The sequence below is a fragment of the Pseudophryne corroboree genome, chromosome 8, assembly GCF_028390025.1.
Source record: "Pseudophryne corroboree isolate aPseCor3 chromosome 8, aPseCor3.hap2, whole genome shotgun sequence".
NCBI classification, from domain to species: domain Eukaryota; kingdom Metazoa; phylum Chordata; class Amphibia; order Anura; family Myobatrachidae; genus Pseudophryne; species Pseudophryne corroboree.
The window spans coordinates 327,371,539-327,398,123 of NC_086451.1; positions in this window are offsets into that span (position 1 = coordinate 327,371,539).

Here is a 26,585-nt window from a genome sequence, read left to right on the forward strand (position 1 = left end):
TGTGTAAGAAACAGGTCGTAAGGAGCATAAAAAAATATAGTTAAACATAGTGTACCACCTCCCTCTTATCAAGTACAACTAGCGACATAAAAACCTTTGATCATGTAGAGCAAAGTAACAGGAGAACACAGAATCAGATACATGTAAATAAAAGGATGGTTATTTGATACAAAAGTAAAGATATATCCTAGATCAATGAAGAGTGTTCCATAAAAAGTAATGCAAGGGAAAAAGTTAATGAATTCTGCATTTATTGAATCCATGATTGCAAAACATTCCACTGCACTCATACAACCCATACAATGCGTACATGCCTCACCATACATCAGCCGCGGTATCCAGAGGAATATACATCTTTGTGGACTGGCCTTGACCCGTTATTCTCCTAAATATACTTGTGCACCTCTTACCAGGATATCTAGAAAATGGGGACCCTTACCATAGTAAGAGACAGGTCCAATATTTCAGTACACTGAGTACACCCGCAAAATGTCACGTCTGACAAGATACAATACACTTAGGCTCTCATCGAATAAGATGGAGCCCAGAACCTTTTCCTTAGCGTGTGTTCGCTCACCACGACCAATGGTCCTATCATACACTTTTCACAAATGCAAAACACATGTGCATCTGTTTACATTCCGTTACACTGTACATTCACACTCACAGACATTCTCAGAATTCAGACCAAGAACTAAGATGGCTTATACAATTTTATGCAAATGCATAAATCCTGTTCTGTAATAATCAAGAAATTGAAAGAGTAAACAGGAAATCTAGGAACATGAAGATGCAGTTCAATGATAACTTAATATAACCAATAACCATAAATTAATGATTACCAACTAATAATTTATGAAAAAGAATGATGTGTACATTTGATCCTTACCCCGTGAAAGAGGTCCTTTTGGAGCAAGCACTGTTACACAGGACGAGGCTGCTGAATAATTCTACCAAAGAAAGAAAAAGGTGGAAAAAAACTTTCCTCACCGTGCTGCAGCTTAATTTCTGTGATAGGAGGTCCAAGAGTCAAAGTGTCCTCGCTCTGTATAACATCGTGACATCCAGTAGGGCAGCAAACAACAAATGATAGGGACAATTATTATATAAATTACTTAAGCAGAGATCAAATGAGAACAGCATAACAATTTATTTATCTGGAATTACATACATGTATGGGTGTCCTTTCCCTCTTAAAGTCAGAATGAAAGGAGACACTTTTTGAACGACGTAGAGTGAGCTTAAATAGGCAAGTTCCCCTCCACATATGGTAACAGTTGTGAGTATAACTTATCACACGTCATACTATAAGATGAATTATTACTTATGTTAAGCACAGTACTATTTCTACATATGGGTATACTAGACCAGATGAACGGTCACACAAGGGCAACATGTCAGGAGGGAGACACTATTCATAATTTCCTATAAAGCTGACCCCTGAGTAACGTCATGTAAGTCTCCTTCAAAGGAACATTTGCGAGGTACATTTACAGACATAAGCAAAACGATACTCTTCAAACATGTGATGTGGATATTTCTATCCACAGGTTTTAATATTACAATTCAAACAGAGTTAACCCTTTACTTCATTCAGCTTCATACTAATGGATCCAAATTTCTCTATCAGACTGGGACCTCAACCCCCTATTATGTCTTCTAGGATCTAATGTTACCACTCTGTGGCCAGTATTCAGTTACCTGAGACCACTGATTATGGGTAATTGTGTCACTGGGGGCTACTTAATTATTCCCAATAAGCCATCACAACCCGTGACTTAACTGGGAGTTCGTTTCACCTGCCTCAGGCAGGCGAAGCAAAATCCCTGAAAACAGACCTGTTTTTTTCCAAAATGGGGTTGTTTCTATAGAAAATATACTGGTTTCACTGAACCTGTGTGTTTTCAGGAGAAAATATTTTTATTTTCGGGCAAATTTGGAGAGCCCCAAAAAAGTATTGCTTTCAGTGTTCCTTCACACTCAATTGAATTTTTTGCCTGTGAAGTTTTTCTCCAAATCCATCCAGTGGAAGGTTCAGAATAGTCTCCCCGGGTCAAAGTTCTGCTCAGTGTAGACCAATGGGAAGTTCGACCAGGACCCTATCCCCACTAAAACCTGGACAGGATCCAGCTGGACCACCTCACATTGGCTTCATTCCAGTCGGTGCAGGGGTGACCAAATGAATAAAGAGGCAGACAAACAAACACACACACACACACACACACACACATCAATTAAATTTATATAAAATTTATAGGTAAGCAGTCGAAAATTATTTTAAAATTTGCATATGACACAACTTGTAAAATTGGGTGAGGCTAATCATCTGTCCCTAAGAAAACAAATAAGTTATTCTAGATTTTAGGAGTAGCTCAGTTTTAGTTTTACAATAGTTTAGTTGCTCTTCGTGTGTCCAAAATTCACAACCCTTTTCTACCTATCTGTCCATACAATGTAGCTCTCTGCAAGATACATGTAATACTGTGCAGAGGTTTGCAAATGTAAATAATGCCTTTCCAATCTGAATCAGTAAAAAGTCGAATGTTCAATAAAATTGTTTTTCAGTTTGCGGAACAAGTCGTTTATATAAAGAAATTATTAAATTATATACTGGCACATTGGCGCTAAAGTAACACTCTGGGCAAACTGTTCTAGCTCTATGCAATAGAAAGTTATCTGCTTATTTCTTCTACTAATAAAATCAAAACCCAGCTTGTAGAAAATACCCCATTATATATGCGTGTTTCTAAATGCTATCATGAAAAACACAGCTAATACATTAATCTTTAAAAGGGCTTGTCGAGAACCCTACAGGCACTTGAGATAGATCATAACTGCAGCATATATATGTAAAGGTTGAATGGTGAAAAATAAAATAACTGTAGTACTGTATATCTGTGGTAGAAGAAGTAGGTGCAAAAACATTGTGTACTTTGCTGGAGACAAAAGAAATGCTGTCTTTGTGATGCATTGATAATGATTTTACTCTGAAATCTGACATTTGCAGAAAATCATGCTCACTGTAATACAAAATCCTTTTATGTTTCTGTTGACAACTGCTAAATAACAGCATCTTTAAGTCCTTGACACAATTGAAACACAGAATGTATGCCGCTAAATCGTGATATTTTGTTATTTGGAAATTCAGTTTTATACCTAGAAGTGAAAGAAATTGTGGTGAAATTTAGAAGAAATGTAGGGCCGGATGTAAATATGCCCAAGATCGCCAGAGGTGCGAGATGTAGGACGATTTTGGACTTTTTTTTTAAGGGGCAATCACTTAAGGTATAGTTTTGCCTTGTAAGTGATTGACACTTTAAAAAAATATCGGAGATCGCCCAGCATCTCGAACCTCTGGCGACCTCGGCATCATTACATCTGTCCCATAGTTTCTCTGCCAAATCTGTGAACATTTTAGCCAAATATCTCTGGAAAAAACCTGGTCCATTTTACAATCAATTATGAAACAATGGGAATATTTTGCAGAACTGGTTTGAACATTTTTCATTACCCGAATTATATCCAACAACTCAACACAATAAAGGCAGACATTATATAGGCTGAACTAATATTCAGCCATCTACATACTAGACATGTGTGACATCAAGTAGCCATGAGGCATTTTGGGCCTTATATAGTGAACAATAAACAAAATGTGGATGGTTACTGCGCTTATTAAGAACTTATCATGGCAGAACAGACAGACAAGAGACACTTTTCTTACAATAATTATATATATTTATTTCAATCTGGCTCCATATAGATAAAAATGCATTTATAACAATCTCCAGAGTTGTTTCATCTGTTTCTAAAAACAATCGTAATAATATAATTGTTCAGTGTAACTTTGCATCCATATACACTACAGTATATATACGCTGGCGGATAAAACATTAGTTTCTCAGGGGTATATGTACTAAGCCTTGGAAAGAGATAAAGTGGGTGGAGATAAAGTACCAACCAACCAGCTCCTGTATGTTATTTTTCAAACACAGCCTGTAACATGGCAGTTAGGAGCTGATTGACTGATACTTTATCTCTGTCCACTTTATCACTGGTCAAGGCTTAGTGCTCATTCTGACTGTATGGAGATTTAAATTAAAATGGAAATAAATTACCAGATGTTCCCAGCTTAGTTGTAATGCTCTTTAAATGGACCTTTCACAATGTATATTCAGTCTATTTTTAAAGCTCATAATTGTTACTGGCATCTAGATGTTCATTGAATGGAAGATGGGAGCTGATGCTGTAGCTCTACAGCATGTTTTGCTACTGCTGGAGAGTAAAAGCATTGACAAGCCAGCCACCAATCACCCTGCGGCTGCTTGTGAAATCCAACCAAACATACAGTAGCTCACTCTCCTAATGCGGCTCAGTGGAGAAGTTCACAGCACAGTCACTGGATTGTGAATATACAGTAGAGTGGCAGTAGGTAACACATTTAGGTTCTGACTAGTTTTGCTCCAAAACAAGAACTTAATCAAAACTCTTGTATTTTGTGCCTCATTGTACATAAGAAATTGATCGAACACAAAAAGGATGTCCCCACTGTATGTACAGTAGTAGACAAGATCGCTTAAATAGTCTCAAATAAAAGATCATACATTTCGCCCACTCTCCATTTTGTGTGCTTTATTAAACATGGGTGTAGTACGGTATGCCGGCGCTCGGGCTCCCGGCGATCAGCATACCGGCGCTGGGAGCCCAACCGCCGGCACACCGACAGCGTGGCGAGCGCAAAGGATCCCCCTACGCGCGCCACACTATTTTATTCTCCCTCCAGGGGGGTCGTGGACCCCCACGAGGGAGAATAGCTGTCAGTATGCCGGGTGTCGGGATTCCGGCGCCGATATACTGTGCGCCGGGATCCCGACATTCGGCATACTGAAGACCACCCATTAAACATGACTTGTATCTAAAGAATTTAACCCCCAAACAGACAAATATATGTTGAGATTTTGAAACTGACGGTTTTAGTTTAACATGCTTGTGCCAGTATTTTGTTTTTTTGGCTTACGGTCATTAGTTTGACAAGACTTAGGGTGTGTACACACGGCGAGATCCCTGCTATGGTCGATTTTGACTATGCGATTTCCCTTGAACTCCCCCAGAGCTCAGATAGCACAGATTTTACAGATTTTGACTATCTGTGCTTGAGATTTTGTCTATGTATGATTTTGACTAAGGGGGTCATTCCGAGTTGTTCGCTCGCAAGCTGCTTTTAGCAGCTTTGCACACGCTAAGCCGCCGCCTACTGGGAGTGAATCTTAGCTTATCAAAATTGCGAACGAAAGATTAGCAGAATTGCGAATAGACACTTCTTAGCAGTGTCTGAGTAGCTCCACACTTACTCGGCGTCTGCGATCAGTTCAGTCAGTTTCGTTCCTGGTTTGACGTCACAAACACACCCAGCGTTCGCCCAGACACTCCTCCGTTTCTCCAGCCACTCCCGCGTTTTTCCCAGAAACTGTAGCGTTTTTTCACACACTCCCATAAAACGGCCAGTTTCCGCCCAGAAACACCCACTTCCTGTCAATCACATTACGATCACCAGAACGAAGAAAAAACCTTGTAATGCCGTGAGTAAAATACCTAACTGCATAGCAAATTTACTTGGCGCAGTCGCACTGCGGACATTGCGCATGCGCATTAGCGACTAATCGCTCCGTTGCGAGAAAAAAATAACGAGCGAACAACTCGGAATGACCCCCTAAGTGCCAATTTTTACTATACTTTGTACTAGATTGTACACTAAATAGTCAAGATTGACTTGCCTGCACAGTCTATCTAGCCTTACGATACCGACCCCACGTGAGCACGCATCGAGATCGAATCTGTATCGCAAGCTGCCTAGCACCATGAGATATGCACTAACTTTTCATAAGATTTTGACTATAAAGTCAAAATCTCATAGATTTATCTCACCATGTGTACACACTCCTAGGTCAACAGTCATTAGGTCGATCACTATTGGTCGACATGCATTATGTCGACATGGTCACTAGGTTAACATGGTCAGTACGTCAACATGTACTAGATCGATATGGAAAATGGTCGGCATGAGTTTTTCAAATTTTTCTTTTCATTCTTTTTACTTTTTCATACTTTCCGATCCACGTGCACTATGATTTGAAATAGTAACTTTGCCCAAAGCATGGCGAGCGAAATGAGCCATGCGAGGGGACAGGGTGCACTAATTCGGGTTCCGCGTCACTTTACAAAGAAAATGACACACAAAAAAGTAAAAAAAACTCATGTCGACCTTTTTTCATGTCATCCTAATGACCATGTCGACCTAATTCATGCTGACCAATAGTGGTCGACCTAATCACTGTCAACCTAAATCTTGTCGACCTAATGACCCATACCCGTTTTTTATAAATATTGATTTACTGATATATTATAGAGGGCCTAAAACCTGTAGATTTTTTTCTGATTGCAAACCACAACTCCTATCATCCATTAAATGATTCAGCCTGAATGGTTGACTGATAATTAGAGTCCTCAAATGCATTAGTTTGCATGATCAGAGATACCAAATGTAATTTGATTTTGAGTTAAGTTATACTTTCAGAAAACTGCATATCTTTAACAAATAGTGATAGTCATGTTTTTGTATTAAACATAGTGTTTATGTAGAAAGTGTTCTGTCAGGCAGCACAAAAGTAATCCCAAATATCCTATGGCACCGTAATTTTGCTCATATTTTTAAGAGAGCAGGAAGATTAGAAAATGTTGTAAATCTCTCCATGGTTGCTATATGTACATGGGTTCAGCCTACAGTACATTGCCACTGTAGAAGAGTTGCTCTCTGTTCAATTGCTGTTGAATAGAAAATAATGAAGCTCAAATAGAAATTAATAAAAGGATCATTGATGACTGTAAGTAAAGCTACACCAAGCAAAGCAGAGTGAAAGCTCCATGAAGCAGAGTTATAAGTTGCAGTATTTCTTGTCATACCTCCTTTACCTGTCTTGTCATAAGTGGCTATGTGAATGTCCCACACTATCTTCTTAGGAATTAGCATCCCCTTTTTAGGGATCCATTCCATCCAACTGTTCCTTTCAAAGCCAGTTGGATGGAACTCAAGCATGAGGACAATTTGAACTGATGACTATTCATGTACACTTAGGGCCGGATTAAATAAAGTCCAAGATGACCGGAAGTTCCAATGATGAACAATGCATGGTTTTGTCTTGTACATGATTGCCGCTTTGAAAAAATATCTGAGTTCAGCCTGGAACCCGCACCTCCAGCCAACCCGGACTTCATTAATCTGGCCCTCACTCTATAACCATACAGTAAGTGTTTTTGTATGAAATGTCAACTCACCCATGCCAGCTTCTGCTTACTTTGCTTCTAGACCCGACGCAAAGACAGACAACAAGTAGATACCGTATACTATATGTTTTCAAATGTTAAAGTGATTTAAGATTCAAGAATGAACTGTACACAGAAAGAAAGAAGTTTCAGTGGTGAATTCTAAAAAAAAACTTAACTAGAAAAAATCAGAATATCACTCACATACTGTATGTATAACTTTGTGTTACGCATATGAGCATTTTAGGCTGTTTTCCCAAGACATTTTAGCAATAACCAGCTAACCAAGAATAGAGCAGCCATACGGGTTCTGTGAAGTCATGCAAGTCCTCATCAGGCTTCAGTACTCAGGATTCTGAATAACTACAGAAATCCTAATAAGTGGACATTGTAGTTTTCAAGAATATGTTTGTTTAGCACTGATCAGTGAGTTCATGTATGTGTGTGTGTGTATTATATATATATATATATATATATATAAAATAGAAGCAATCAACTGACACTAGTCTCCACTTATTACTCAGGTGCCTTCTAGGGGATTGTGTCCCAATGTATCTGTGCAAGTTGGCGGCACTCAGAGACTTCCAATAATGATGAAAGGTGCTTTTTTATTTCAATATCAAAGAAACCTGCATCTTTATTGGAAGTCTCTGAGTGCCTCCAAATTGTGTGTGTATATATATATATATATATATATATATATATAGCAATCAGCGGCACTCACAGCTCCCCAGCAGGGAATGAACAAAACACAGTCAATATGTGGTCCGCACATTGACTGTGTTTTGTTCATTCCCTGCTGGGGTGCCGTGCGTGCCGCTGATTGCTTTGTATATTCATGGACACCCACCTCGTGGTTGCCACCTGGAAGGCACCGGCCTAATCAGTATTTATTTATCCTGAATGGAGTACTGCTGATCTCTACAGTATATATATATATATATATATAAGCAGCGGTCAGGCTCGGCACTCCTTAAAAGGGAGAGAATACTTGCTGTGGTGCCATAGGTGTGCGCAGCCAATGTTATTAGGGGGTGCACCGCAGGAGGGGTGTGTCTAGCACCGCCTTATGGGTGTGTCTAGCACCACCTTTTGGGCGTGTCTAGCACTATTTTACATTCTCTCAGTAGATTCACATGGCTTAATTCAATTTCTCCCTAGTTCCTAATACTACAAGTAGACATAATACACCCAAGAGAAATAAAATGAAACATAATGGTGTGACCACCGCCCAGTACTGACTGTCCGCTATGGCATAACCTTTAGCCCTAGCTGCTGCTGCACCCTATCACTGCTTACACTTCACCAACCTATCCCTGACCCAGCGGCGGAACTAGAGAGTGGTGGGCCTAGCTGCATATGCATTCCCACACACACACACACACACACACACACACACACACACACACACACACACACACACCACCCTTTGCACCGCCAGCACCTACACCTCGATTTTGAGTGGGCCACTCTGAAAAGTACGAGAGATTTAGATGGCTGAACATTTCAGTTTTAATATAACACAAGTCAAGTTTAAAATATACACATGCCATTAGAGCCACATCTGCCTCTTTCTATGCCATCAACCTCCTCTGCAGGACACCAGCATTTGTCATACATGTCCTCATGCTCACCAGCTACTGACAGTAGTGTCCCTTACTCATATTACGCCACACAGTATGAGTCGAAATTCATATTACGCCACACAGTATGAGCCAAAATTCACATTATGCCACACAGTATGAGCCAAAATTCACATTATGCCACACAGTATGAGCCGAATTTCACATTACCCCACACAGTATAAGCCAAACTTCACATTACGACACACAATATGAGTGTCATCTATATTTCTATATGCTAATACTAAAAGAGAGGTGGTGCTACAATACCAATCTTATCATTGTATATAAATACAGTTACTGAAAAGGAAAGAATGATATCTATAAGTGTACTCTGGAAACCAGTGAATGCAAACATATTCATGTGGTCCTTCTTTATTTTTTTATGAGTGCATCCACAGATATTTTTTTTTTCCTTTAGGAAAGGGTGTGTGTGTGTGTGTGTGTGTGTGTGTGTGTGTGTGTGTGTGTGTGTGTGTGTGTGTGTGTGTAAAAAAAATAGAGCCAAAGTAAAAAAGAATGACAGAGTATCACCCTCTACTGTCTCAGGCTCTGCTGTGTCCTCCACTCTGGCAGAGGCTCCGAGTCCTCCTGAGAAGAACGCTGCCTGAGCTGGGCCTGCGGCGCTGGCGGGACGGCAGTGGCAAGGCACACTGAGAGCCGAGTGAGAAGGGAGGGAGCACCGTGTGACACCGATACGTCACACCAAGAGGCGCAGCCTGACGTGAGTCCATTCTGTGTGGCCACTATACACTTGCTGCTGCGCATAGTGTACATCGTCCACGGCGGGAGGCGGGCACTGCAGGGGGGAGCGACAGCACAGTGACTATGCTGTAGCAGGTGTGGCGTGTGGGGGGTGCCGGACATTAGGGGGTGCCTGTGCGCACCAGGCACCCCCCGTGCGCACGCCTATGTGTGGTGCCATCTGAGGATATATTCTGGATCCTGTATGTAGCTTTGGAAGCAGAGGCACTCGACAGATACATGTATTGCTTGTCCCTGAAGACGGGGTATCGCCCCGAAACGGCGTAGGACCGGAATAAAGGCTGTATGCTTATTTATCAGTCTGTCGAGTGCCTCTGCTTCCAAGGCTATATATATATATATATATATATATATATACATACACAGTGCATCCAGAAAGTATTCACAGCGCTTCACTTTTTCCAAATTTTTTATGTTACAGACATATTCCAAAATGGAATAAATTCATTTTTTCACTCAAAATTCTACACACAATACTCCATAATGACAACGTGAAAAATGTTTTTGGAGTTTTTGTGTAACTTTATTAAAAATAAAAAAACTAGGAAATCACATGTACATAAGTATTCACGATCTTTTCCATGACGTAACTGTGGTAAATTCAGTTGAATGGACATGATTTGTAAAGGCACACACCCATCTATATAAGGTCCCAGACTTGACAGTGCATGTCTGAGCACAAAGCAAGCATGAAGTCAAAGGAATTGTCTGTAGACCTCCGAGACAGGATTGTCTCGAGGCACACATCTGGAAAAACTACAGAAAAATATCTGCTTGATAGTCCCAATGCGCACAGTGACCTCCATCATCTGTAAATGGATGAAGTTTGGAACCACTAGGACTCTTCCTAGAGCTGGGCGGCCATCTGAACTGAGCAATTGGGGGAGAAGTGTACTAGTCAGGGAGGTGACCAAGAACCCGATGGTTACTCTGTCAGAGCTACAGCATTCCTCTGTGGAGATAGGTGAACTTTCCAGAAGGACAACCATCTCTGCAGCAATCCACCAATCAGGCCTGTATGGTAGACAGGCCAGACAGAAGCCACTCCTTTGTAAAAAGCATATGGCAGCCCACCTGGATTTTACCATTCACCCTCAGGTGTTTTAATTAGCTGGGTTCCTGCATTTCAGATCACACTTGATAAGGCCATATTTAGAGGTAAGACCCGAATAAATTTATAGAATGTGATAGTATTAGGAATGTTAGGGACCCATGTGATGAAGTCACCTGGCCGCGGTACATGGGCCCGCATATTTGCGCAAATGTGTGCTAAGAACTTCAATTATACTCCATGTTTATTGTAAGGGTTTATTTAAATTATTTATACTATCAGTGTTCTTAGTGCTAGGAGTGTGCATCTGCATCTCTCTTCCTCCAGCATAGTGTTAGAAGCCTCAGCATGATAGCACCTCTTGATATCTTTAGTAATAAGATGTGCAATCCAGGTTCCCTCCTTTTTCCACTATATTTGTGTATATATTGTACACTGGAAGGCAAGGCTTCCTTCCTCCGGATTGGCACTCCTCCCATTCACCCTCAGGTGTTTTAATTAGCTGGGTTCCTGCATTTCAGATCACATATTGATAAGGCCCTATTTAGAGGTAAGTCCTGAATAAATTTATAGAATGTGATAGTATTATGAATTTTAGGGACCCATGTGATGAAGTCACCTGGCCGCGGTACATGGGCCTGCATATTTGCGCAAATGTGTGCTAAGAACTTCAATTATACTCCATGTTAATTGTGAGGGTTTATTGAAATATTTTTTACTATCAGTGTTCTTAGTGCTAAGAGTGTGCATCTGCATCTCTCTTCCTCCAGCATAGTATTAGAAGCCTCAGCATGATAGCACCTCTTGATATCTTTAGTAATAGGATGTGCAATCCAGGTTCCCCCCTTTTTACCAAAATGCACCTGAAGCACTCTCAGACTATGAGATACAAAATTCTCTGGTCTGATGAGACAAAGATTGAACTCTTTGGTGTGAATACCAGGCATCATGTTTGGAGGAAACCAGGCACCGCTCATCACCAGGCCAATACAATTCCTACAGTGAAGCATGGTGGTGGCAGCATCATGCTGTTGGGATGTTTTTCAGTGGCAGGAACTGGCAGACTAGTCAGGAAAGAGGGAAAGATGAATCCAGCAATGTACAGTGACATCCTGGATGAAAACCTGCTTCAGAGCGCTCTTGACCTCAGACTGGTGCAACGGTTCATCTTTCAGCAGGAAAATGACCCTAAGCACACAGCCAAGATATCAAAGGAGTGGCTTCAGGACAACTTTGTGAATGTCCTTGAGTGGTCCAGCCAGAGCCCAGACTTGAATCCGATTGAACATCTCTGGAGACATCTGAAAATGGCCGTGCACCGACGCTTCCCATCCAACCTGATGGAGCTTGAGAGGTGCTGCAAAGAGGAATGGGCGAAACTGCCAAAAGATAGGTGTGCCAAGCTTGTGGTATCATATTCAAAAGACTTGAGGCTGTAAATGCTGCCAAAGGTGCATCAACAAAGTATTGAGCAAAGGATGTGAATACTTATGTACATGTGATTTCTTAGTTTTTTATTTTGAATAAATTTGCAAGAATTTCCAAAAACTTTTTTCACGTTGTCATTATGGTGTATTGTGTGTAGAATTTCGAGTGGAAAAAGTGAAGCACTGTGAATACTTTCTAGATGCACTGAATTTCAGCACACACCTGAGCTCAATCAGATAGGAGTGCCCGTCACATAGTAATAGTAGCATATAGATGACTTAGAAGCCTGCACATCCAAGTAATAAAACCACTAATGTATCAGCAATAAAGTGCATTTATAATCGAGATGAGCGGGTTCGAATGTCCGAGAGCCAAACCCCCCCAGACTTCAGGAACCGAGCCCAGATCTGAGTCCGACTTGGGACTTTCCGCCAGACTCGGATCCCAGAACGAGGCAAAACAGCATCATCCCACTGTCAGATTCTCACAGGTTTTGGATTCCATATAAGGAGCTGCGCGTCACCGCCATTTTCACTCCGGACTTGCAGAATGAGGGAGGCAGGCATCTGTCTCTGTGGGTGGTGGCATTGGGTTCAGTGGGGTTAGTGTGTGCTCTCCTGTGTGCTGTTATGGGTGCTATCCTGCACTGTGGTGTCCTGTGCTGTTAGGGGTGCTGTCCTGTCACTGTGGTGTCCTGTGCTGTACATGGGTGTTGCTGCCCTGTCACTGTGCAGTACAGGGGCACTGTCCTACATGCTGTAAAAATACAGGGGTGCTGTGAAAATAAAGGTACACTGGCAATGTCTTGTATGCTGTAAAAATACAGGGGTGCTGTGAAAATAAAGGTACACTGGCCCTGTCCTGTATGCTGGAAAAATACAGGGATGTTGTGAAAATAAAGGTACACTGGCCCTTTCTTGTATGCTGTAAAAATACAGGGGTGTTGTTAAAATAAAGGTACACTGGCCCTGTCTTGTATGCTGTAAAAATACAGGGGTGCTGTGAAAATAAAGGGACACTATTCTGTGTGTTGTGATAAAGGGGTGCTGTCCTGTGAAATCAAGCACAAACATTTGGAGGAAAAAATAGTGAAAGATCAGGAACCACTTCCAGTTCCTAGTACTAGTTCTGAAGCTGCTGCTGCCACCAATCACGACATTGACATCGAATTTGATGGCAGATAAGAACCACTTGGCCCATCTAGTCTGCACCTTTTTTTTACCATATTTTTTTTAACTCAAACCTTATTTGATCCTCATTTCTTTTTAAGGATATCCTTATGTCTATCCCATGCATGTTTAAATTGCTCTTTAACGATGCAATTCCATCAATGTCGTCTGCTAAGGCTGATGCAAAATGTCATAGAGGGCATGTAAAATCAAAGAAGCAAAAATTAAGAACCAAAGAAAAAAAGAAATTATCTGATAAGAAACATAAAATTGGCAATATGCCATTCACGACACAATGTGGCAAGAAAAGGCCTACAGAATGTTCATGACTGGTGGTTCAGCTTCTCATGAAGATGGTAGCCCACCTCCCTCTCGAAAAATTAAAAAAATAAACCCTGTTAAAGCACAGGAAAAAACAACTGTGTGTTCAGAGATATCACAAATTCCCAAGGAGAGTCCAAGTGTGTCTGAGGCTGCGATGTCTATCCCTGACCTTCCCAAGACTGTATGGGAAGAGGAGGCTCCTACCACAATTTGCATGCCCCCTGCAAGTGCTGGGAGGAGCACTGCCAGTCCTGTTGCTGATATTGAGATTGAGTATGTTACTGTAGAAGTACATCAGGATGAGGAGGATATTGATGTAGCTGGCGCTGAGGAGGAAGATGACGATCAGGATTCTAATGGTGGTGTTACATACATAGTTACATAGTTAGTGAGGTTGAAAAGAGGCAAAATTCCCATTGGGTTCAACCTGTATTCTGTGTTAAGCTGTTCATATTATAATGCACCTGCTGAAGTAATGGTTTAGTATCAATTGACAACTATGATTCTTACCACTTCCAGATATTAATGTCACTATGTTAAATGCTATAACTCTGGATACTTTTTCCAGTTAATTATTTGTCCAATCCATTTTTAAATGCATTTACAGAGTCTGCTGTTATTACAGTACCTTCACCGTCAGGGAGTTCCAAATCTTTATTGCCCTTACCGTGAAGAACTCTTTCCTATGTTGTGTACAGAATTTTCTCTCCTCTAGCCTCAGCGAGTGCCCATGTGTCCTATACAGAGTTCTTCTAATAAACAAATCTCCTAATAACTCCTTGTAATGAACCTTTACATATTTGAAGATATTAAAATAATTTCTCCTCTTAGACACCTCTTTTCTATTGTATACATATTTAACCTAGTTAGCCTTTCCTTGTACTCCAGTCTATCTAACCCATTAATCAATTTAGTGGCTCGCCTTTGAACACTTTCTAGTTTCCCAATATTTTTTTTATAATATTGGGCCCAAAATTGAACACAATATTCAAGATGTGGACGTACCAATGATTTCTACAATGGCAGGATTACATCCTCGTAACTTGTCTCAATGCCCCGTTTTATGCGCGCAAGCACTTTACTTGCCTTTTTTTGCTGCATTTTGACATTGTGTACTGTTATTATGCCTATTATCTATGAGCACCCCCAAATCTTTTTCCACCATAGTTACCCCTATATATTCCCCATTTAGAGTATAGGATGCATGTGCATTTTTTGTCCCAAAATGCCTAACTTTGCATTTTTCTATATTGAACCTCATTTCCCATTTAGACGCCCAGGTTTAAAGTTTAAATAAGTCATTCCATAGAGACTCCACATCGCTTTCTGATTTAATTACCTTACACAGTTTAGTATCATCTGCAAAGATTAACACTTTGCTTTCCTGGCCTATTCCAAGATCATTGATAAATATATTGAACTGTAGCAGGCCAAGTACGGACCCTTGTGGTATTCCGCTGACTTCTGGTGCCCAACTAGAGAACATGCCATTGACCATGTGGTTTGTTCAAATAAGGCACCAGTGGAGACAGTTGTCCATTGGATGAAAAAGCCTACTGTCATGCATAGGCAAAATACCAAAAAATTCACCTCTTCGGTGCGGAATTATTTCTCTGTGAGGATGAGGATGTAAACACTGATTGGGTGAGGAATCGGAGGATTAGGATGACATCTTGCCTCTTTAGAGCCAGTTTGTGCAAGGAGAGATTAATTGCTTCTTTTTTGGTGGGGGCCCAAACAAACTAATCATTTCATCCTCAGTCATGTGTCAGACCGTGTCACTGAAATTATTGGTTTCTTAAAGTGTGTATGTCCTGTTTAAACAACATAAGGGTGGGTGGTCCCAAGAAAAATTACAACATGCACGTCTTTTCTTTGTCTCCCACATTATTCCAGGGGTGCTGCCCTATATGGGGTGTTACCCCTCTGTTCTATCAGTCCAGGGTGCTGCCCAAATGCAGTTTAAGTCAAGGGGTGCTGTTACCTGTCTGCTGTGCTGTATAATTCTCCAGGGGTTCTGCCTATGCTGTATAAGTCCAGGGGTGCTGTCTATCTGCTGTATAAGTTCAGAGGCGCAGCCGTATAATTCCAGGGGTGTTGCTTTACTTGATCCTAGGTTTAAATTAAAGCCTAGAGCAGAATATGAAACATGCTTCAACATAACAACCAGATTTGTGAAAACTATAGCCACAAAGGTGCAAATGGAAATTGCAATTTTTATGAAGTTTTTTTTCAATAAAGAGGGTAGAGACCACATGTGTGGCCAAAGTCAGTCAGACTCAGAAGAGACAGAATCATAATCCAGTTGAACGTGATATGGCAACATCTCCTACTTCATTTTCTCTGGCAACTGTGGGAGAAAACTAGATTTTCCAAACACATCTATGTCTATATGTTTGCCATATAATTACAGCGGTGCCCTGTATGAACTCGCTCATCTCTAGTAGATATATATTATAGTATACATGTTTACCCAGCATTAGAGAGAGGATCTTCTTAATTATTTCATGTTAGGGACTCACGCAAATGAATAGCTCCGATTAGTCAACCTTAATTTTGATTTCTTAATGTTTCACATGCACATTTGTTGTACAGGGTTCTCTTTCTTAATTTTTTAAATGTTTTCTCCTTAATAATTGTACAATCTAAGGGCTGCATAGGGTTATCACAAGACTTTGCTGTGTTAGAAGAACAGAGTTTCAGTGATCTTGCATTGCATCAGCTTTCCACTGCACTGCAGAACTAGATGGGCCAAGAGCACGTGTGAGGCACAGTTACTGAATAAGGGCCCAGTATGGAGACTCATGGTGGCTTACGGCCAGGAAGCTGTCTGGCTTCCTAAGCTGAGGCATGCTGGTGGCACAGAGGTTAGCATTCCTTCCAGGGCTGCCATCAAGGGGGTACTATGTGAACACTTGTCCCAGGCCTGGCCAATCTGACAGAGAGTGGGGGGCCCAGGCCACTCATACTGCCTGCCCGCCACTGCTGCTAATCCCGGCGCTGACGGTACTACCCACGGCCACCGCTGCTGCTATTCCCAGGCCACTGCCCACCGGCCACCAGCTGTGCCGCAGTTACTTTTAAGCAAGCTGCAGGAGAAAGATCCCTGTCAGCTTGCTGTACAATAAAGTTTATTCTTGTATGGCGCGGTGTGATGTTATGACGTCACGCCGCACTAGTGCAGGGAAGAGGAGCCACTGCGCCGGACTGTCAGAGGAGCAAATACAAGAAGTGGGACCCGGAAAGATGCAAAAGAGGATGATGGATTTCCACCGCACAAAGGGTAAGTATGTAATGTGTGTAATTGTGAGAAAGTTTGAAGTGGGCCCGGGGCTGGCTGAGAATAAAACTCTACAAGGACACAGGGCATCTATGTGCACTGTGAGTCTAGAACTCATCCATAGGGGGTCGGAGGGCTGCCTGGCTGTGTTTTCCACTGATTAAATGAAAGCCTATGAAAGGACACAGACAGGTTTCAGATCATCAGCTATGCATCTGCAAACTTCTCAATGGTCTCTTTACTTTTGAAAAGAGCATACATTTATCAAGTGACAAATATGTTAAAACTGTGCTTAAAATGCTATATATCATCCCTACGGCCACTCTAAAAGTACCATAGCCTCCCTGCCCCTACCCTAAACCTATACCTCCCTTGTGGGTCCCTAACCCTTTCTTCCCACCTGCCTAAACCCCTAACCCTTCCCGCTTGGTGCCTGTCCTCCCCTTGAAAGTGCCTAGCTCTACCCCCCCCCTCCAGTGACGGAACTAGAGAATGGTGGGCCCATGTGCAACAATATTAAAAACAGGGAAATGGCATCACCCAAAATACGGTGTTTTATCTCACTAACAAGAGGTGTGACCACACAGTAGTACTCCCATATCACAGTAGAGAGCCTTATACACAGTACGCCATATAGTAGAACTCCCAATTCACAGTAGAGAGCCTAATACACAGTACTCCACACAGTAAAGTAGCTTATACACGGTACACCACACAGAAGAGAGCCTTATGCACGTTGCGCCACACAGTAGAGCGCCTTATACTGTACACATTGCGCCACACAGTAGAGCGCCTTATACACATTGCGCCTCACAGTAGAGAAGCTGATACACGGTACTTCACACAGTAGAGAGCCTTATACAGGGTTCGCCACACAGTAAAGAGCCTTATACACATTGCACCACACAGTAGAGAGCCTTATACAGGGTACACTACACAGTAGAGAGCCTTATACAGGGTACGCAACAAAGTAGAGAGCCTTATACAGGGTATGCCACACAGTAGAGAGCCTTACACAGCGTGTGCCACACAGTAGAAAGCCTTATACAGGGTGCGCCACACAGTAGAGAAGCTTATACATGTTACAACACATAGGGGGGTATTCAGTTATTGCCGGATTTTTCATCCAGGTTAAAAATCGTCAATTATTGGTCATTTTTAGGGCGAATGACATTCCCCCTATTCAATGCCTGTGCAGGATTTTTCAACTGGTCGAAAAATCCAATACTAACGAAAACCATGTGGATCTGTAAATTTCCTGGTGAGCCATGTGTTTTGACGAATTTGCAGGCATTTTCGCCCGTTTTTTGGGTCTGTTTTCTCCCATGCCAATTCGACAGAAAAAAGTGAAAAGTCATGGGTGAAAAGGGATTCAAAAATGGGCGAAAACCCCTGCAATTAAATACCCATGGTCGAATTAGTACCGTTTTTTGGCTAGCCGAAATTGAATACCCCACATAATAGAGAAGCTTATACATGTTACGCCACACAGTAGAGAGGCTTATACATGTTACGCCACACAGTAGAGAGGCTTATACATGTTATGCCACACGGTAGAGAGGCTTATACACGTTACACCACACGGTAGAGAGGCTTATACACGTTACACCACACGTTAGAGAGCCTTATACACATTACGCCGCACGGTAGTGAGGCTTATACCCGTTACGCCACACAGTAGAGAGGCTTATACACGGTACGCCACACGGTAGGGAGGCTTATACATGTTACACCACACGGTAGAGAGGCTTATACACGTTACGCCACACAGTAGAGAGCCTTATACACGTTACGCCACACAGTAGAGAGGCTTATACACGTTACGCCACACAGTAGAGAGGCTTATACACGGTACACCACACAGTAGAGAGCCTTATACATGGTACACCACACAGTAGAGAGCCTTATACATGTTACGCCACACAGTAGAGAGCCTTATACATATTACGCCACACAGTATAGAGCCTTATACAAGTTACGCCACACAGTAGAGAGCCTTATACACATTATGCCGCACGGTAGTGAGGCTTATACCCGTTACGCCACACAGTAGAGAGGCTTATAAATGTTACGCCACACAGTAGAGAGGCTTATACACGGTACGCCACACAGTAGAGAGGCTTATACACGGTACGCCACACAGTAGAGAGCCTTATACACGTTACGCCACACAGTAGAGAGCCTCATACATGGTACGCCACACAGTAGAGAGCCTCATACACGTTATGCCACACAGTAGAGAGGCTTATACACGGTACACCACACAGTAGAGAGGCTTATATACGGTACGCCACACAGTAGAGAGCCTTATACACATTACGCCACACAGTATAGAGCCTTATACAAGTTACGCCACACAGTAGAGAGCCTTATACACGGTACACCACACAGTAGAGAGCCTTATGCACGGTACGCCACACAGTAGAGAGCCATATACATGGTACGCCACACAGTAGAGAGCCTTATACATGGTACACCACACAGTAGAGAGCCTTATACATGGTACGCCATACAGTAGAGCGATGCATACGTCAACATTTACTACCAGGAATGTGAGACAGATACAGATGAAGACTGCCTCATCATTGCCGCGATGTGTTGGAACTGGCATACGCATCACAGCAAGCTGCAGTGAACACACATACGCACTTCATAGACATGGGCACACTAGTCGCGCCATCCATGCCATGATGCGAACTCATCGTGGGTTGGATGAGTGTGGCTACATCTATAGATATGGATATACACACACACACACACACACACACACACACACATAGTAAAATACACGCACAGCAAAACACATATACACAGACACATCCACAGAAAACAAACACACACACACACACACACACACACACACACACACACACCACATAGATACAGCTAAACACACATAGCAAAATACATATACAGTATATACACAGAAACACACACACCCATAGCTAAACACACACACACACACACACACACACACACACACACACACACACCTAAACAGACATAGCAAAATACATATACAGTATATACAGAAACACACACACACACACACACAGGAAAATACATATAGAGTATACACTGAAACACACACACACACACACACACAGAGCCATAGCTAAACACACACATTGCCAGCAAAACACACACTCTTTACTTTACATATGTTTTCATTTTCCACAAGTTCACACTTTCCACCTCCTAGCTCTGGCTCCGGCAAGGCTCCTCACTGCAGGGGCTGAGTGCACTGATGTGACGTCTCCTCAGTCCTCACTTTTCTGTACATACACACTGCTGCCGTGACTCCCCTCTCCCTCCCTCCCTCCCCCCCCCGTCTCCCAGTATGCACTGCAGTGACTCCAGTCAGTTCAGGAAGCTGAGAGCTGCAGCAGAGATGAAGGGTGATGAGATCACCCTTCTCACGTCACTGGTGCCGGGGACCGTGTACAGGCTTCCTCAGTTAGTACCCGCAGCTCAGTGGTGGCAGCGTGTAATGAGTCAGTCTGACTCATTATATTGCTGCCGGCTGTGGGCCCCTTCACAGCGCTGGGCCTCGGTGCACTGCACCGCTTGCACTGGTGCAAGTTCCGCCTCTGCCCCCCTTCCTGGTACCAAACCATAACCTTGCCGTGCCTGCATCCTAAACATAACCCCCACCCCCTGTGACAGGATGCAATCCTGTTCTAACACCGGCAGTTCTTGTTACTTAGCTCAGGCAGTGGTGAATTTCCCATTAGGCACATGCCTAGGTGCAGCACTTGTATGATTGTGTTGGTAATATCAGCACATAACGTACCAGTTACTGCAGAATATTTCCACTTTACTGTACCATGTACCATCTTGAACGGAGTGTAAATGGGTAGGACAGGGGCAGTGTGCGCATATTAATATACTGTAAATACTAGAGATGAGCGCCGGAAATTTTTCGGGTTTTGTGTTTTGGTTTTGGGTTCGGTTCCGCGGCCGTGTTTTGGGTTCGACCGCGTTTTGGCAAAACCTCACCGAATTTTTTTTGTCGGATTCGGGTGTGTTTTGGATTCGGGTGTTTTTTTCAAAAAACCCTAAAAAACAGCTTAAATCATAGAATTTGGGGGTAATTTTGATCCCAAAGTATTATTAACCTCAAAAAACATAATTTACACTCATTTTCAGCCTATTCTGAACACATCACACCTCACAATATTATTTTTAGTCCTAAAATTTGCACCGAGGTCGCTGTGTGAGTAAGATAAGCGACCCTAGTGGCCGACACAAACACCGGGCCCATCTAGGAGTGGCACTGCAGTGTCACGCAGGATGGCCCTTCCAAAAAACCCTCCCCAAACAGCACATGACGCAAAGAAAAAAAGAGGCGCAATGAGGTAGCTGACTGTGTGAGTAAGATTAGCGACCCTAGTGGCCGACACAAACACCGGGCACATCTAGGAGTGGCACTGCAGTGTCACGCAGGATGTCCCTTCCAAAAAACCCTCCCCAAACAGCACATGACGCAAAGAAAAAAAGAGGCGCAATGAGGTAGCTGACTGTGTGAGTAAGATTAGCGACCCTAGTGGCCGACACAAACACCGGGCCCATCTAGGAGTGGCACTGCAGTGTCACGCAGGATGTCCCTTCCAAAAAACCCTCCCCAAACAGCACATGACGCAAAGAAAAAAAGAGGCGCAATGAGGTAGCTGACTGTGTGAGTAAGATTAGCGACCCTAGTGGCCGACACAAACACCGGGCCCATCTAGGAGTGGCACTGCAGTGTCACGCAGGATGTCCCTTCCAAAAAACCCTCCCCAATCAGCACATGATGCAAAGAAAAAGAAAAGAAAAAAGAGGTGCAAGATGGAATTATCCTTGGGCCCTCCCACCCACCCTTATGTTGTATAAACAAAACAGGACATGCACACTTTAACCAACCCATCATTTCAGTGACAGGGTCTGCCACACGACTGTGACTGATATGACGGGTTGGTTTGGACCCCCCCCAAAAAAGAAGCAATTAATCTCTCCTTGCACAAACTGGCTCTACAGAGGCAAGATGTCCACCTCATCTTCACCCTCCGATATATCACCGTGTACATCCCCCTCCTCACAGATTATCAATTCGTCCCCACTGGAATCCACCATCTCAGCTCCCTGTGTACTTTGTGGAGGCAATTGCTGCTGGTCAATGTCTCCGCGGAGGAATTGATTATAATTCATTTTAATGAACATCATCTTCTCCACATTTTCTGGATGTAACCTCGTACGCCGATTGCTGACAAGGTGAGCGGCGGCACTAAACACTCTTTCGGAGTACACACTTGTGGGAGGGCAACTTAGGTAGAATAAAGCCAGTTTGTGCAAGGGCCTCCAAATTGCCTCTTTTTCCTGCCAGTATAAGTACGGACTGTGTGACGTGCCTACTTGGATGCGGTCACTCATATAATCCTCCACCATTCTATCAATGTTGAGAGAATCATATGCAGTGACAGTAGACGACATGTCCGTAATCGTTGTCAGGTCCTTCAGTCCGGACCAGATGTCAGCATCAGCAGTCGCTCCAGACTGCCCTGCATCACCGCCAGCGGGTGGGCTCGGAATTCTGAGCCTTTTCCTCGCACCCCCAGTTGCGGGAGAATGTGAAGGAGGAGATGTTGACAGGTCGCGTTCCGCTTGACTTGACAATTTTGTCACCAGCAGGTCTTTCAACCCCAGCAGACCTGTGTCTGCCGGAAAGAGAGATCCAAGGTAGGCTTTAAATCTAGGATCGAGCACGGTGGCCAAAATGTAGTGCTCTGATTTCAACAGATTGACCACCCGTGAATCCTTGTTAAGCGAATTAAGGGCTGCATCCACAAGTCCCACATGCCTAGCGGAATCGCTCCGTGTTAGCTCCTTCTTCAATGCCTCCAGCTTCTTCTGCAAAAGCCTGATGAGGGGAATGACCTGACTCAGGCTGGCAGTGTCTGAACTGACTTCACGTGTGGCAAGTTCAAAGGGCATCAGAACCTTGCACAACGTTGAAATCATTCTCCACTGCACTTGAGACAGGTGCATTCCATCTCCTATATCGTGCTCAATTGTATAGGCTTGAATGGCCTTTTGCTGCTCCTCCAACCTCTGAAGCATATAGAGGGTTGAATTCCACCTCGTTACCACTTCTTGCTTCAGATGATGGCAGGGCAGGTTCAGTAGTTTTTGGTGGTGCTCCAGTCTTCTGTACGTGGTGCCTGTACGCCGAAAGTGTCCCGCAATTTTTCTGGCCACCGACAGCATCTCTTGCACGCCCCTGTCGTTTTTTAAAAAATTCTGCACCACCAAATTCAAGGTATGTGCAAAACATGGGACGTGCTGGAATTTGCCCATATTTAATGCACACACAATATTGCTGGCGTTGTCCGATGCCACAAATCCACAGGAGAGTCCAATTGGGGTAAGCCATTCCGCGATGATCTTCCTCAGTTGCCGTAAGAGGTTTTCAGCTGTGTGCGTATTCTGGAAAGCGGTGATACAAAGCGTAGCCTGCCTAGGAAAGAGTTGGCGTTTGCGAGATGCTGCTACTGGTGCCGCCGCTGCTGTTCTTGCGGCGGGAGTCCATACATCTACCCAGTGGGCTGTCACAGTCATATAGTCCTGACCCTGCCCTGCTCCACTTGTCCACATGTCCGTGGTTAAGTGGACATTGGGTACAACTGCATTTTTTAGGACACTGGTGAGTCTTTTTCTGACGTCCGTGTACATTCTCGGTATCGCCTGCCTAGAGAAGTGGAACCTAGATGGTATTTGGTAACGGGGGCACACTGCCTCAATAAATTGTCTAGTTCCCTGTGAACTAACGGCGGATACCGGACGCACGTCTAACACCAACATAGTTGTCAAGGACTCAGTTATCCGCTTTGCAGTAGGATGACTGCTGTGATATTTCATCTTCCTCGCAAAGGACTGTTGAACAGTCAATTGCTTACTGGAAGTAGTACAAGTGGGCTTACGACTTCCCCTCTGGGATGACCATCGACTCCCAGCGGCAACAACAGCAGCGCCAGCAGCAGTAGGCGTTACACGCAAGGATGCATCGGAGGAATCCCAGGCAGGAAAGGACTCGTCAGACTTGCCAGTGACATGGCCTGCAGGACTATTGGCATTCCTGGGGAAGGAGGAAATTGACACTGAGGGAGTTGGTGGGGTGGTTTGCGTGAGCTTGGTTACAAGAGGAAGGGATTTACTGGTCAGTGGACTGCTTCCGCTGTCACCCAAAGTTTTTGAACTTGTCACTGACTTATTATGAATGCGCTGCAGGTGACGTATAAGGGAGGATGTTCCGAGGTGGTTAACGTCCTTACCCCTACTTATTACAGCTTGACAAAGGGAACACACGGCTTGACACCTGTTGTCCGCATTTCTGGTGAAATACCTCCACACCGAAGAGCTGATTTTTTTGGTATTTTCACCTGGCATGTCAACGGCCATATTCCTCCCACGGACAACAGGTGTCTCCCCGGGTGCCTGACTTAAACAAACCACCTCACCATCAGAATCCTCCTGGTCAATTTCCTCCCCAGCGCCAGCAACACCCATATCCTCCTCATCCTGGTGTACTTCAACACTGACATCTTCAATCTGACTATCAGGAACTGGACTGCGGGTGCTCCTTCCAGCACTTGCAGGGGGCATGCAAATAGTGGAAGGCGCATGCTCTTCACGTCCAGTGTTGGGAAGGTCAGGCATCGCAAACGACACAATTGGACTCTCCTTGTGGATTTGGGATTTCAAAGAACGCACAGTTCTTTGCGGTGCTTTTGCCAGCTTGAGTCTTTTCAGTTTTCTAGCGAGAGGCTGAGTGCTTCCATCCTCATGTGAAGCTGAACCACTAGCCATGAACATAGGCCAGGGCCTCAGCCGTTCCTTGCCACTCCGTGTGGTAAATGGCATATTGGCAAGTTTACGCTTCTCCTCCGACAATTTTATTTTAGGTTTTGGAGTCCTTTTTTTTCTGATATTTGGTGTTTTGGATTTGACATGCTCTGTACTATGACATTGGGCATCGGCCTTGGCAGACGACGTTGCTGGCATTTCATCGTCTCGGCCATGACTAGTGGCAGCAGCTTCAGCACGAGGTGGAAGTGGATCTTGATCTTTCCCTAATTTTGGAACCTCAACTTTTTTGTTCTCCATATTTTATAGGCAGAACTAAAAGGCACCTCAGGTAAACAATGGAGATGGATGGATTGGATACTAGTATACAATTATGGACGGACTGCCACGGTTAGGTGGTATAAAAAAACCACGGTTAGGTGGTATATATTATAATAATAATACAATTATGGATGGACGGACTGCCTGCCGACTGCCGACACAGAGGTAGCCACAGCCGTGAACTACCGCACTGTACACTGGTTGATAAAGAGATAGTAGTATACTCGTAACAACTAGTATGACACTATGACGACGGTATAAAGAATGGAAAAAAAACCACGGTTAGGTGGTATATATTATAATAATAATACAATTATGGATGGACGGACTGCCTGCCGACTGCCGACACAGAGGTAGCCACAGCCGTGAACTACCGCACTGTACACTGGTTGATAAAGAGATAGTAGTATACTCGTAACAACTAGTATGACACTATGACGACGGTATAAAGAATGAAAAAAAAACCACGGTTAGGTGGTATATATTATAATAATAATACAATTATGGATGGACGGACTGCCTGCCGACTGCCGACACAGAGGTAGCCACAGCCGTGAACTACCGCACTGTACACTGGTTGATAAAGAGATAGTAGTATACTCGTAACAACTAGTATGACACTATGACGACGGTATAAAGAATGAAAAAAAAACCACGGTTAGGTGGTATATATTATAATAATAATACAATTATGGATGGACGGACTGCCTGCCGACTGCCGACACAGAGGTAGCCACAGCCGTGAACTACCGCACTGTACACTGGTTGATAAAGAGATAGTAGTATACTCGTAACAACTAGTATGACACTATGACGACGGTATAAAGAATGAAAAAAAAACCACGGTTAGGTGGTATATATTATAATAATAATACAATTATGGATGGACGGACTGCCTGCCGACTGCCGACACAGAGGTAGCCACAGCCGTGAACTACCGCACTGTACACTGGTTGATAAAGAGATAGTAGTATACTCGTAACAATTAGGATGACACTATGACGGTATAAAGAATGAAAAAAAAAACCACGGTTAGGTGGTAGGTATATAATAATAAATAATACAATTCTGGTCGGACGGACTGCCTGCCGTGTGCCGACACAGAGGTAGCCACAGCCGTGAACTACCGCACTGTACACTGGTTGATAAAGAGATAGTAGTATACTCGTAACAATTAGGATGACACTATGACGGTATAAAGAATGAAAAAAAAACCACGGTTAGGTGGTAGGTATATAATAATAAATAATACAATTCTGGTCGGACGGACTGCCTGCCGTGTGCCGACACAGAGGTAGCCACAGCCGTGAACTACCGCACTGTACACTGGTTGATAAAGAGATAGTAGTATACTCGTAACAATTAGGATGACACTATGACGGTATAAAGAATGAAAAAAAAACCACGGTTAGGTGGTAGGTATATAATAATAAATAATACAATTCTGGTCGGACGGACTGCCTGCC